This window comes from Hipposideros armiger, unplaced genomic scaffold (genome assembly GCF_001890085.2).
Source record: "Hipposideros armiger isolate ML-2016 unplaced genomic scaffold, ASM189008v1 scaffold_361, whole genome shotgun sequence".
NCBI classification, from domain to species: domain Eukaryota; kingdom Metazoa; phylum Chordata; class Mammalia; order Chiroptera; family Hipposideridae; genus Hipposideros; species Hipposideros armiger.
The window spans coordinates 334,968-349,777 of NW_017731711.1; the positions used below are offsets into that span (position 1 = coordinate 334,968).

The window sequence follows — 14,810 nt, forward strand, 5'->3', positions numbered from 1 at the left end:
TGGACTCAGGCTACGTTTAGTTCTTTATTTTAAATAACTTGTTTTTTTCCAAATTACCAAGTGTAAGCTTTTAAACCCAGCATTGACCAGGGTCAGCAGCAAAAATGAACAGTCTAACAAAACTCATTCATATGTTCTGCCTCCAGGACTCCAGTTTGTATTTCCAGCTGCCTACTAGACCTCACCACCTAAATGGCTCACAGGTACTGCAAACTCAGCCTTTAAATGCTCATCACTCTCCTCTACTGATCAGTTTTCACCACTGGCCCTGTGGCCAAAACGAGGGTGGCCACTTTTCCTTGAGTCATGGCTTTCCTTAACATCTAGTCTGCCATCAATCCGTCCTTCTGATCAATACCTCAGTACTAATACCTCTAGAATCCATGCCAGTAAGCTATTGAGCAGAGTACCTGCTTAAAAGTTCTTAAAAGTGATGGTACTTATTAACCAATCAAACAAGTAAAATATGGCCCCTGTTTTCAGGGAATTTATAATTTACAGTAGAAGAAAGGGAAAGATAGTAACCCCAGCAAAATAACTACGAGAAATGGAATTTACTTTTTACCTTCGAAGCAAAAGGTGCATTCCTCCAAAGCAAGTCACTAAAGATTGCTATTGTTTCTTTGCAGAGTAGATTTGCCAGCATGAAAATGATAGCTTTCCCTGTTCATTCATGGGCGGGCTGGGTGAGTGCTTGCATTTCTGATGAGCCAACCGGGCTAGGAAAAGATATTTGCATAGAAGATTGGGGGAATTGCCAAATAACAAAATGAAGACACTTGTGCTTTTGAAATTCCTCTTATGACAGTTTTAATTAAATTGATGTATCTAAGGTAATGGCTTTTGAAATGAAATTTTAATAGTGACCCAGCTAATTCCAAATGTATTCTTTCATTTTACTGGGCTTTCACAATGGGATCATATTTGATTTCACTTCCTGGTTTGTCCACACAAGCCTGTTGCTGGGAAATATTTAAATAAAGTGTTTATGAGAGAAGAATATTGTTTTATAAGAGATGAAAGCATTTTGGTTTGATTTAGATTTAGTTCTTGTGGTAATTTTTGTAGACATAAGATTCCCAGTGCCTAAATTGGTAAAGCTGTTGCTTAAAGAAAACTCTAAAAAAATAAAAAATAAACCTCTTAGGTACTAAATTTAATTAAGTTACCTTAAGGTGAAGTCATCTACAGAACTGTATGAGTAAGCACCAGTTGTGAAACAAATGAAATGTTGGCCCATAATTACAGTAATTGTAACTTGATTTTAAACAGAAGTTTGATTGCATGGTGAGTGACATAATGAACGACTAATGATTTTTCCAGAAGAAAGGTCCAGTATATTCTATATTCTTAAGCTGATGGCTTGCTTATGGCGTGTTTAACATGGCTATTAGTATACCTGGCACCCTTTTGTGTATGTGTTTTAAATGGCTGTTCTTGTGTGTGATAGCATTGCATGAAATATTTAGCTATTAATTCTAAAAGTGATATTTTTACCCCAAAGCATCTAATTTCACCATTCAGGTACCAAATAGTGTAAAAAACAACAACAAAAAACTAATCAAATCCATTTCTCTTTTGAAAACATCAATTAAGACTTTCTGGAAAAATCTAAATCTAATTTTTTTTACCAGTTGCATCATTTTACTGGCTAATTTGATAGTTTATTGAAGGATAACTACTTTTCTACTTGAAAATATCTGCTTTAAATTTAAAGTTCATTTATATTTTGCTTTACAAGGTGATCTGATATATACCCTAATATAGAATTTGGCTTCCTGCTCTCATTCTCAAATCCCCTGCAGCAGATTCTTCATGATGCTTTTGGATTAATTTCCTTCATATACACTAATATGCCCTTAAATGTATTTTTTCCATGAATCCCCTGCTCAGATACCATCAGTGATTCCTTCCTGCTTGTATGATCAAATCTAAATTCCTTTCTGCTCTTGTAAAAATATTTGGCTATTAATTCTAAAACTGATATTTTTACCCCCAAACAATCATTTTTCAGGTGGCTGTTACATGCTAAATTCTGAGCTATGTCTTGAAAAGTTCTTAGCCTCAAATTCTAAACTTTCTTTAATAGTTGACCCTAATCTACTTCCTCATCTTATCTTCATTATTTCTATCTCAAAAATACCACTCCATCTATATATATGTTTCTTCGCTAACTCCTTAAATTTACCTTGGATTCCTCTTACCCTCTTTATTTGTTCCTCCATTCCTCCACATAAAATATTAAGTACCCTATTATTAACCCCTATCTTTTTAGCTCCCACCTATATAAATTCTATGCATCTTTCTCTGTCTAACTCGTAACTCCTATGCCATAACTATTATTCCTTTGGCGATGAGTATATTGCCTTAAGACACAACTGTGTAATCCATTTGTTTGATCTTTCTTATATTTATGCTTTATTTCACCAAAGCATAAGTTCCTTTTGAGGGTCATGTCTGAGTTTGACACCTTTCTATCTCCTTAAACATCTGGGATGATGCTTTGCATCTAGCAGAAGCTAGGTCATGATTGAGTACACCTAGTGTTAGAGTAGATGCAAGACATGCCTCTTGTACTTTCTTTTGGGCCCCTTTGCTGGTCATGACTCAAGTTGGTGGTACCTAGGGTCCTCTTCCTTTCTACCTCTATTCAACCAAGGACTAAGTTGTTTCCTTCCTTGAATAGGTGAGAATTTCCACAACAAAAACAGATGGTGTTCTCAAATATAAATAGAAGAAATCGTTTCTTGTATTTGGGTAAGGAAAGAAAGATACAGGAAAAAAACCACAAATAACTGTAGATTCATTTGCTGTGTATAAAGGAGAAACTCAAGTTTGACTGGAGATTATGCATGTTGTGCAGCTGAATTTGTCACTGAGCCAGACAAAGCCCCACCCTGATTTAGAAGTCATGTGTTAAGCTCCCAGATGGGGAATGTGGCTTTTGTCTTCTGGGAAGTCATCAAAACTCTAAAATTCCCAGGGAGTACATGCTTCTCTCCTTTGCTAACACCAAGTGACACTGCACAGTTCTGAGTTTTGAAGCCCAATGTGCAGAAGCCCTACCTGTCACCTTTTCTGGAACGTGGGCATTTGATTCCTATTAGTTATTTGTGGGCTCTTTCAGAAGCCCGACCTTATGCTCTTACGTCAATATGCGCTGAGCTGCCTACAATCATTCTTAATGCCTGGCTGAGATAAACTTCTCTTCTCTGCTGATGGGTCTCACATGGAGTCTTTATGTGCTACAGAACTCAGGGACCTTTGCGTGTCATATATCATTTAGTAATCTAAGGACAAAATGATGTGGCCATGGTGTTTGCTCCAAGCAAGGGAGTCTAATTTTTAGTCTTTTATCTGTTCATTTAATACTTAATAGCAGCTTCTGCCTGCTAAGCTCGGTGTACAAGGAAAGGATGATGCTTGTAAACCAGACCTCATAGAGCTTATAGTTAGTTTAGTGGAAGAGAAAGAAACCTTTCATTGAACAGTCATATGAAGTTGTGTGATATGTGCTATGAAAGCACAGGATACGAAGTTAAAAGAGTGTGTGTGAAGGGCCTGGTTGGAGTGATCAGGGAAGGCGAACGTTAGAAAGTAACTTCTGTAAGTCATTGTCTCAGGAGGACAATGGCTTAAATGTCTGTCCTGTTTGCGCCTTGAAGGGGAGCTTGACTTTCTAAGTGGATTGTTTGGCACTGTTTCAACTTGCAACTACTTTGTGGAAGAATTGGCCCTCATGTGAGACTGTGCCTGTGCAGTGACATGCTATGAGTGGTATAATAGAAATTTGCATTTGGTCTTTGCTTCCTGGTTCCTGGCTTAGAGCTCCTAAAACCCTTGGAATTTCCTGGTAGGAGCACCTTTTGTTACTCATAATGCGCCCCTTTCCACCATATCTGAGTTTATACTAATGAGGTGACTCGTGATGGGCCCCTAAATAGCTTCAGGATGGGGGCTGGTCTCCAGAGAAACCAACCATGTGATGAAAGGGTTGGACCTTTCAGTTCACCCCTAACCTCTGGAAAGGGGAGAGGGGCTGGAGATTCTTCAGTCACCAATGCCCAGCAATTTAATCACCATGTCTATGTAATGAAACGTCCATAACCCCAGCCCACCCCCCAACCCCCAAATGCCAGGGCTCCAGGAGCTTCCACATCGGTGAACAGACTGAAGTGCTGGGAGGGTGGGGTGCTTGGAAAGGGCCTGGACGCTCTGTTCCTGCCCCTCCACACAGCACCACCCTGCACATCACTTCCATTTGGCTGCTCCTGAGTTGTGTCCTTTACGTAAACCAGTCATACTAGGTCAAGTGTTTCCCTGCATTCTGCAATTTTTTTCTATGCTCTAGTGAATTATTAAACTTAAGGAGAGGGTTGTGGGAACCCCTGAATTTGTCATCAAGTCAGACAGAAGGATGGGTAGCCTGCGTCCCTGGATTTGGAACTGGTGTCTGAAGTGGGGACAGTCGTATGGGATGAGCCCTGAAACCTGTGGAGTCTGACATTAACTACCCAGATTGCATTGCAAGACACCCAGTTAATGTTAGAGAAAATCTGTCAGAAAAAAGACATCTCGCTATGTTTACCTTAAATGTAAACCACACATTGTTCTGCTTTAGCAGAGGAGCAAATGGAAACCAGTGATTCTGGCCAGCGGCCATTCACCAAGTTGCAAATATGAAACATTGATTTATATAACACCAAGGTGAAAGTGGACTTTTTACCTGAAGTAATAGATGACATAAGAGCCTATTTTTTCAAAACTGACCTGTTTCTCTTTTAATGTTCTTGCCCAAAGCTTCATTTCCCACACCTTCTTTCAGGGAAAATTGGAGCCTGAAAAGATAAGCCGTATTGGCTGACTGGAATGTTTTAAAAGGCCTCTTCTGGGTTGGGCGGATAGACACAGCTGTGCTTCACTGGTACTGTGAGCCAAAGGCTGTGGGTGTTGTTTCTTTTCTCTCTCTCTCTCTCTCTCTCTCTCTCTCCCTCTCTTCCTCCTTCTCTCCCTCTCTCCTTTTCCTCAATTGGTAGACTGAATGGTCCATTGTCAGTCTGTATTGCAAGGTTGATTTGGAGAAGAATTTTCTACTCAGATTATTGTCTTCTCACAGTGCAATTCTATGTTTGAGCCACGTAGCTCTACCTGGACCACTGGGCCTTTTTACAAAGTTCCTTTTGACACTGAGTAGGACTTAAGTGTTAGAAAGTGTGGGTGACTGTAACACTTGCTGTTTTGTTTCCTTGGAACCAAAATGAAGTAAATAAAGCTCACTTCATGGGTTGTTTCATTTCAATTTAAATAATGTTCCAAGGCCATCCTTTTTTAAAATTGCTTTCCCAGCAAAAAAAAATGGGCTTTCGTTATGAGTTCCCCTTTACACTCATGCGCCACTTTAGTGGTTCCAAAGTACTCGCACAATATTTATTTTACCTCTAACATCCATCCACTCTTAGGGCCAGTACGATTGTCCATATTGAAAAGCGGAGGACAGGGAGGCTTGAACTGGGTGAGTGACTTGCCGAAGCCCATGCAGATGGTGGCGGAGGCAGGCCCGGGACTCCTGGCACAGTGCATGTTTTCCACACTGCCACCATGGAAAACCAGCCCCTGTCTCTCAGTCTCATGGTGGGGTGAGTGGAGAAGCTGAGGGCCCTAGGGTTAAAAGGAACAAAAGATGTAAACTTGGGCAGTTTGCATTTGCCTAAAGCAGATTCAGAACATTTACAGGGCAGTGTGTCAGCAGGAGGAGCAATCACTCTATTCCCAGAGCTGACCACCACAATAATGGCTGCTGCTGACCAGGGAGTAGAAGAAAACTTCTGTAAAGATGCCCAGGACCTGGAGGCATAGACCCCAGTAACATGTACATAGAAACAGAGCTTCAGGCTTTAAAAATCCCTTCCCCTCACATCTGTAGTTGAAACTATCAGAATTGTGACACAGGCGGTGTGAGCTGAGCTTAGAGGTCGCCATGCTGTTATAATATGGGAGGTTGAGTGTGTCGTGCTCCCAGTGAGCCACACAGTGAAGCATCCTTTCTTCCTTTCTCAGCAATTTTCAAGTGAGTGATGGTCACAGTGATCACAGAATATGTGATCTAGTCTGCCCAGCCTTTTGGGGTCAAACATTAGCATTCCTGGGAAGTTGATAGAAGAGCCAATAAAACAGCAAGAGAAGTTGGATAGTACTCATTTCCATCAGGTTCCATTGGCAGGCCTCCCCCACCCCTCCCTGAGACATTATTTTGTCTTTATAACAAGAAAAGCAAATCAAGAGGTGATAGGTTTTAGAAAGAGTTCTCTGGCTGCAAAATGGAAATGGGACTAAGAGAGGAAGAGAAGAGGGTATTTCAGTTGTCCTTTCCACTCACCCAGTCCAAGCCTCCCTGTCCTCCGCTTTTCAATATGGACAATCATACTGGCCCTAAGAGTGGATGGATATTAGAGGTAAAATAAAGATGGGGTGGGCTCCACCCTAGGCAGTGGTATCGGGGATCCAGAAGAGGCTAATTTAAGAAAAGAACTGACAGAATTGAGGAAGTAGAGGAAAAAAAGGCTCTTGGGTTTCGTACCTGAGCTCTTGGTATTCTAACACCCTACAACATCCTTCAGCTGTTAATCTTGATGTTGCTATCAATATTCAGGGACCCAAAAAGAGCACGTTTGGTGTGGGTGTAGCAGAAATGGCAGATTCAGCGGACATGTTGAGTTTGAGTTGTGTCCGCACATCTCAATGGATAGCCAGAAAGATGTTGGGGAGATGACTCTGAGGCTTGGGCTTTGAGAGGTGGGCTTACTGTGTAGTTTGGGAATCATCTACACAGAGGCGGTGAATGATCCTTAAGAGTAGAGGATAACACCCCAGGAGAGCATATGCATGAGCAGAGAAACTGCTGGTCAAGCACTGAATCCCAGTGAACGCCAATCCTTAAGGCATGAGTTTGTTAGGACCCTCCCATGGTTCCAGTGACCTTTTCACCTTCAGTTAAAATCAATGCTTTCATTATATGCTTGACCTGTTGACCTTTTCTTGCCATGACCCACTTTTACTCTCCTTTTAGCAAGACCAGTTTGTTCATTGCCAGTTGTAGACCATTCCAGTGCTTTCTAAGAAAATATGCATCGTTCTTCTTGGAGTTAATGCTTTTCCTGGTGCTGTCATTTTTTTTTTCCTTTGAAGCCCTGTCCAGTTCTCACCACTCCAGAGAAGTGTTTTCAGATTATGTATCCTTTAGCTCCAGCTGCAATTAATCAACTCCTAGGCTAGTAGAATGCAAGAAGTGGAGGGTCTATCAATCATCTGGCTCTCTAACATTATAAGTGAGGAAAATCAGGTCAAGTGAGGGGAGATGACTTGCCCAATGTTATACTGTCAGTTAGATGTAAAGTAGGGAGTAGAAATTGGGTCTCCTGAAACCTGACAACAGGGGTTGACCAACTTAATAGATTGCCCTCTTAATAAAAGATTAACAAGAAGATCAAATACTTTTCAAATCTATCTTAATGTATTTGTGATTTTTGTAAATGTGGGTTCTTCCATGGTTATTTTCAGGAAAAGACAAACCTTGTGTGTGCCTCTCTAGACAGTCACTAGAAGATATTTGAATGTGTTAACTTCATATATGGTTATTTATCTAGCGTGAAAAAGATTTATGCTTTTCTGGACAAACTAGTAGGATCATATCTCTCCCACTCAAACCATTCTCATTCAAGGTAACAAACAAAATTGATAATTAAGTATTTAGTATTTCTTATAATAACCCATGAATTGTGGACAAAGCAAATTTGACACAGGGAAATTTTCATGTATTGGCATGTCTTCTAGTACATTGGGGCTCACTGTATATTTAATTTGTGTAATACATTTATGTTCATTTTAAAGCAGTCAGAACAGTTTTCCTATTTTACATGATTATAGATTTTTTTGTGGTAAAATGTATGTAACATAAAATTTACCATTTTAACCATTGTTAAGTGTACAGTTCTATGGCATTAAGTACATTTGCATTTTTATACAACTATATAGTTGTGTATATATATATATATATATATATATATATATTTATATATTTAAATATGTAGGTTTATTTACTTGAAACATGGCCTTTGCTTGGGTGACATTGGCTATATTTATCTTGTCTGCATCATGGATTTTGATTGGGAGACAGGCACTGACTGCATCAAAAAGCAGAGGTTAGTTTACACAGGTTAACATTAGAAAAAAGTTGCATTACTGTATCCTATGGGCACATATATTAAATAGCTGAGGTAAGTTATGTTTACATTTCATAACACCGGAGTAGAAACTGGAGTCATGTGACATTTTGCAAAATCCGGCATGCAAATCGCTAACTTAGGTGGAAAATCAAACTCCCTAACACCCAATCTAGTTTCTCTTTACAGGGTAATACTTTAAAGCCAAACTTTAGAGGATTGATTTTAGATAAAGCTACTACTCTGTTAATAAATTACCATTTTTGAGTACTTACTTTGTACCTGCTGCTGTGCTAAGCATTTGATTTATAGTTACCTCATGTAATTCCTAAAACAACTCCATTAATATCTATTTTACAGATGACAAAATTAGTACTTAGCTTATCTAAGATCAAGCAAGTGGCAAATGACAATGTCAGAACTCGATCTTAAACTTTCTGCCACGCTCTTCCCGGTCTTTCAAATATTCATAAGAATTTGAGGATAATAACTAGGTCTAACAAAGTAACTAACATATTAAAATAACACATTGAGGGCATGTGATACTCTTCTTAAGTCATTCAGAAGGAAGTTCACATTTAGGTGATATGGTATTAATTTATTTTAACCAGATTTTATAATAATAGGAAGACAGGAAGAAAAGCCCTGTAAAATATCATTTAAGCACAGATTAAACTTCAGTTATCCCTCGTCATTAAATTGGTGGGTAAATGTTTCTCTGTAAGTGGTTGCGCCAGCCGGATGCACCCTTGCTCTGGCTATCATGTTGATCTTAATTACTTAATAGAGACAGGCAGAGTGAAGAAGGGAGCGCTTGATTCTGTTTCCCTAGATAGAATACTGAGTAATGAGCTAGAAGAACTATATACATCTGATTTTTTTAGATTATGTCTTTTAGTTTCTCTAAAAGATAGATAGTAGATTTGTTTTTTGAAGAGGGCTGTCATATTCTATACAAAACTCCATTTTATATAGCTCATTGGAGAGACAATATAGCAGATGGCTCTTAGAGCTGCTGTGAATTCTGGGTTTGCTTTGTGAGCTTGAGCAAGTTTCTTAGTTTCTCCGATCCTCGGCTCTCTCGCCGTTAGAGTTGAGATCCTAATACCTACCTCACAAAGTACCCAGTAAATGGTAGCCTTCCCCTTTCCATCTCCCACCACCTTTTTCCATTCAGCAGATAATTACTGAGAATCTCTTATGTGTTAGGTCTGGCCCCTGTACACTGAACTCTCCTAAGAGATCCAAGTGAGAGGCAGGAAGGCATCTACCCGGTGAGTGGTGCAGTTTAATGGCAGATGATAGAATTCTCAGCACTCCCTAAATGCTGGCGAAGCATGAGGTGTGGGGCAACTACATATGTGGGGGTCAGTGGGCAGCAGTGTTCATTTTAAATATCTTTTGTGTTTAATGGTTATTTAATACTTGGTGATCATTAAACTTTTGTATTTTAAGGTCCGAAATTAGCTCAGTCTAAACACTAGGCTGATTTGCAATGCATGACAATTTGATTTTTGTCATTGGGTTAAGAATATGTTATACCAGATGTAACATCGCTATTTTATAAGACTGAAATCATCCAAGGACATGTAATGTTGTCAGTTTGATCATAGCTCCCAGGGTTTTAGAATTACAATACATATGGAGCACCTACTATGTGGCAGGCCCTGGGGAGACAGGAAATGTCCTTTTCTTCCTAGAGCCTATGGTCTTGGGGGAAGGTGGACAGGGCACGATACACACCATCCTTGTTTGGGTGATAATGTGATAATTCCACTGGTGATGGCATTATGCCTGTTGCATTCTATTGTTAACTTGTACAAAAGAAGAATTGTGAAATCCTAATTTGATAAAATGTTAAGGTCATTTAGGAATGCTGTGGCATTTACCCAGTGATCCATCACTGATTCAAAATGACTCACGGTCATTACAATGCAGCCAGTCATGCTGAATTTGACAGCAGTTCTCCGTTCAGATTTGTGAGATGTCATATTTGGTTGGGAAGTTGGCAACTATGAATTTTTCCCCTTTCTTCCTGAAGGGTGAGTGCTTGGCCTCTCTGTGCCTATATAGAGTGATGGACATGGTGAGGCTCCCTGCCATTTTGTTTCGCCACCCGTCCAGATCCATTGTGCAAGCGCACCAAGTGTGTTCACAGACCTTTCAGAGAGCCAGTCCTCCCCCTCCATGCCCTTGGTTTCTTACGGGGTGGTGAAACCTGATCTGGTATTTGTTCACTCATTAATTCATTATTTCCATTTTCTTTTTTTTTCTTTCTTTTTTTTAATGCCAGGGACAGGAGTGAGACATGGGAGTACTCTAGGTGGATTAATAACTTGTTACCCTGGGTAGGCTAATGATTTGGTGTCACTTTGGAATGTCATTATTTATTCATTCAGGCCATTTTTAAGAGGAAAAGCCAAGCACTCTATGAGAGGGAACAGGGGAGCTCAAGAAGCCCTCTAGTTTCCCCTCTGCCAGTTCCCAGGATCTCAACTGACCAGAAGAAAGATAGCAGACTGCTTATCTTTCCTTCCGGCCACATTCTGCACAATCCCTGAGAAAAGTTCTGGTAGATACTGTTTTTGTTGAATCTAGTTAAGTTTCCAGAGATGTTTCAACACCCCATTGATGAATTGCTACATGGAAGCTGCCGTGAGATCCAGGCCCCTAGTCTAGCTCTGTTAAGAGACACTGGAATGGATCCCAGGGATATAGGTAAATAAGATACTGCCCCAGTCCTCAAGGAACTTGGGACAATAGCTTATGATCTACTATAAAGCCATGTGAGAGAACTATTAATAAAGTGCTGTAGGAACCAGGTGGAAAAGCAGTGGATTCCGCCTGTGGAGGTCGTGGTGGCTCTTGAAGCAGACCCCGGGGTGGGGCAGATGGTGAAGTGAAATGCTCATTTAAATACACCTGGTATTTGTAGTTTGAACCTTTCAACTTGATGAAATAGGATACTTTAATTTTACATAACCTAAAGCTTTACACTTACGGAGTTGCACAAAACAGGGTGAATAAGTGTGATATAGCAGTGATTCATGCCTTATCTGAACTGCAAAATGAAATCAAGCGACTATGAGGAGATTCTTGACTTGTTGCTAAATCTAAGATTTATTTAATTATCACTAAAAGACAAATTCGTCCAAATGGAAAGCCATTCTCAGATTGCAAAATTTTACCGTTGTTTGCTTTTCTACAAAGGAGTTTGTTTTCTCAATCTCCACTATCTCTACTGACCAGCAGAAAATAAGAGCATCCAGACTTCTCAATTTTCAAAGTAAAAGCCTTGGGGTCTTCAGTGTTTCTATCGGAAAGCTGATTGCCTCCTATTGTTCCTTGATCCGTAGTCACTTGGCAGTATTATTCTCCTATAAATTTCTCTTTGGGAACCTTCTGAAAGGAGCTCTTATTTGAGAAAGGGAATTCTTAGTGTTTTACTTGTCTTCCAGATTTGGACATGACTTTTTGGAATTGACTTTTTAAGTGAAAATACATGTCTTGTGTCCTGCTGCTGGGGAGAGAAAATGTTGTTGAAGGTGATGGGGGAGGTAATGCCAGTTTTATAACACTCATTGGCAGAGCAAACTGGAGAACCCATTGATGCTGGGTCTGTCCAAATTCCTGCGACAGCCTGAGTCCTCTTTTTATCCTGCCTAATATGGACTGTTTATTCTATTCAAAGAAGCATTGCCACTTAGTGTTTCCATATCTCATCCTTCCAGCGTGCACTTTTGTTAGCTGCTGGGGAGGAAGAAAGGCACTAACTTTTTCTATGCTTTCTAAAATTAGAGTGATTTGGTTTTAGCCTGGATAAAGAAACTGAACTACATTTTGTTGTGTTTTTTTTTACTTGACAGTAATGGCTGTACTGAGATGACAAGATGTCATTATGAGAGAGCTTTCATTAAGTTCTACATTTATATCTTCTCAACAAAATATCCCTCTGGTTTAGGTAAATGTTAAATAGAAAAAAAAGGAATGAAACTCGTTAATAAAACATGTTGAAAAGCATTCAGCCCAACTCAAAGAATTAAAGCAACAATAACATCATTTTTCATGTATGGAATTAGCAAAGTTTTGTTTTGTTTGTTTTTCTTTAAACAATGATTCCCACATTTGTTGAGGGTGCTACTCATATCTTGTTTATAGGAAAGAAAATTTGTATAATCTTCTTGGGAAATAATGTGACCATTACTGTCACTTTTGGAAGTCTGTACAAAGGAAATCTTATGACCAGAGTACAGATGTTTACAGCATTATTAGTAATAAAAGGGGAAAATCTAAAATTTCATAGGAAAACGGTTTTGTAAACTGTGACATACTGGTGTATGAACTATTATGCTTCCATCAAAAATGACCTTTAGAGAAACGATAACAACATTGAGAAAGCCTATGATAAATGAGGCAAAAGGAGATCTGTGCTGTGCCATTGAATTTTACAGTGGCACAATTGTGTAAAACCAACTGTCCAGCAAAAAAACAAAAAAACCAGGCAGGAGAAAACAAGCTCAAATATTATTTTTTTCCCTAATATTTCCCTATTTTTTGTATGAAGCATAGATATTTACAATGGGTTTTTCTACCTTTTATTTATAAAATGAAGGGTGCCTCAGATATAATGATATGTCATTTTTCATTAAAAATTTAATGTTCGCATTTTGTACCTTATAAACTGCCATGGTGATGAGATCAAATGTGTTACTTGTGGCAGTGATTTGTTTGTTTTCCTGGGTTAACACCTTTTGTGAGAGGTCAGAAGGTGGTCTCTTTAACAACACTCAAATTTTTAAGAAGTCATCTTTTATGTGTCATAAAGTTACTATAGATGTTAGAAATTTTAGGTGAATAAATTGTCTTGTAGTCCTGTGATACATAAAATATAACAATATGTTTATGATTTCTCTTTAGGAATTTTTCAAATAGAAACTAATTGCAGAGTTTCCAGTTGACCAACATTCATAGGGTAAGATTAACATTCTGAATTGTGAACACATGGTAAAGATAATTACTATTACGTTAGTAGCTTGGGGCAAACAAATATTGAATACTTAATATGTACAAGGAGATTACTATTCCTACAGATGTTTTGAGTAAAATCTTTTTGATGTATTTAAACCAGTTAAATGAAAATTAAATCTGTGTACATCTCGGCAAAATGTCATGTTACTGTGCTTTGTTGGTTTTGTATATAGGAAAGGGTATGAGTGTGTGTGTGTGTGCGCGCGCTATTTGTCATTTTTAACATTAAAGATCTAAAGAATATAATGTCTATGAGAGACTTAGACTGCATTATTCCATGTCTATATTTTTCTGATTTGTTTAAGATAGTGTTTTTAATGCATAGAATTGGTTTTCCCTATTTCCATAAGTGAAAGCTGGCCATGCTCTCCTAGAGTAGGTAAGTCAGAACTAAGCAAGCCCTGTGCACTGTTGATTTCTGCAAACATCGTTCTTTTAGAGTTGTGGGAGATTAATCTTAAATTAGCTCTGTGGCAGAGCTTTTGACTTTGACATGATGAATGATGAATTTATACATTGTGTTAAATAACATGACTCTCTAGTGTTGTGAATACCACGTATTTTTAAAAGCGTGTCGCCTAGTTTTGAACATATAGTGCAAGTGAAGCAGTGGTGAGGACAGTGTGTCTGTCCGCTCCTGTATTCTGAACACCTTTTTTTTTATAGAAGAAGGTGTAGGTCCTTTGACGTCTTGAGTATGTCCACATTTCCCTGCTGATTCATTGACTTGACTATAAATTTTTAAAAGCTATTATCAGCCACTCCTCCACTTATGACTCTTCAGTGGCTTTTCCATCTCTTCTGGACTATTTGTTATCCAAACTTTACCTTGGCTTGCAGGCCCTCTTCACTCTTCTACATTCTAAAGGCTCCTGACATTCTAGCTGAGTGGCCTCCTTTCTGATCCTTACACATCCTAAGCTTTTTGCTCCTTCTTCCTAGAATGATCTTCCCAGTATCATCACATGGCTGGCTCTATTTAGATCTACGTTCTAATGACAATCCCTCTAAACAGGCCTTCCCTGACCACCCAATCTAAAGTATAGCTTTGTAGTCTTCATAGTGTTTTTTATTTTATTGTGTTTGTATATTTGGTTCTGGTCTCTCTGCCCTTATTACCCAGTAATGTTGCTGAGAGCAGGGGTATCTTGTCTATCTTACATACCTGTATTTCCCTAACACATAGAACTCCCCCTGGCACATAGTAGGCATTCTCAATATTTGTTGCATGAATAGACAGACTAAAGTTCCGACCTCTCTTTGACAAGTGCTGTTGTTCAGTGATGCTTCACCCCTTCTCTTTGGTTATTTTGTTTGTGTACCCAAATGTAGTACTTTTTAGGTTTAGCCATCATCTCACTCATTGTGGCACTGAAGTGACAGTATAAGATGGTGGTGTTCTCAACCATGCATGTTTTCTCTCCACAATACAATTGTAAATCCTGTGAAGGCAGAAACAATGTCACATATCTCCTTGGTATGCCTTTCTAGTTCTAGCCTCCATAATTGAGTATATATAAATGTTAACTTTAGAGAAAGGGTTAAGACTTGTTGCTTACTCAT

General features: G+C 38.9%; 1 protein-coding gene across 4 annotated transcripts in view; it reads left to right on the forward strand.

Annotated features, from left to right (window-relative positions):
- Positions 1–14,810, forward strand: part of LRRC8B (leucine rich repeat containing 8 VRAC subunit B) — a 72,204-nt gene that overhangs the window by 30,417 nt on the left and 26,977 nt on the right. The window contains exons 1-2 of one of the 4 annotated variants that reach the window (XM_019661778.1): positions 66–203; positions 13,137–13,191. The exons of 2 other annotated variants lie outside the window; for them this stretch is intronic. The gene's annotated coding sequence lies outside the window, so the exon portion shown is untranslated. Of the gene's footprint in view, positions 1–65; positions 204–13,136; positions 13,192–14,810 lie in introns of those variants that run through there. One more of the 4 variants, XM_019661779.1, reaches the window with a different exon arrangement.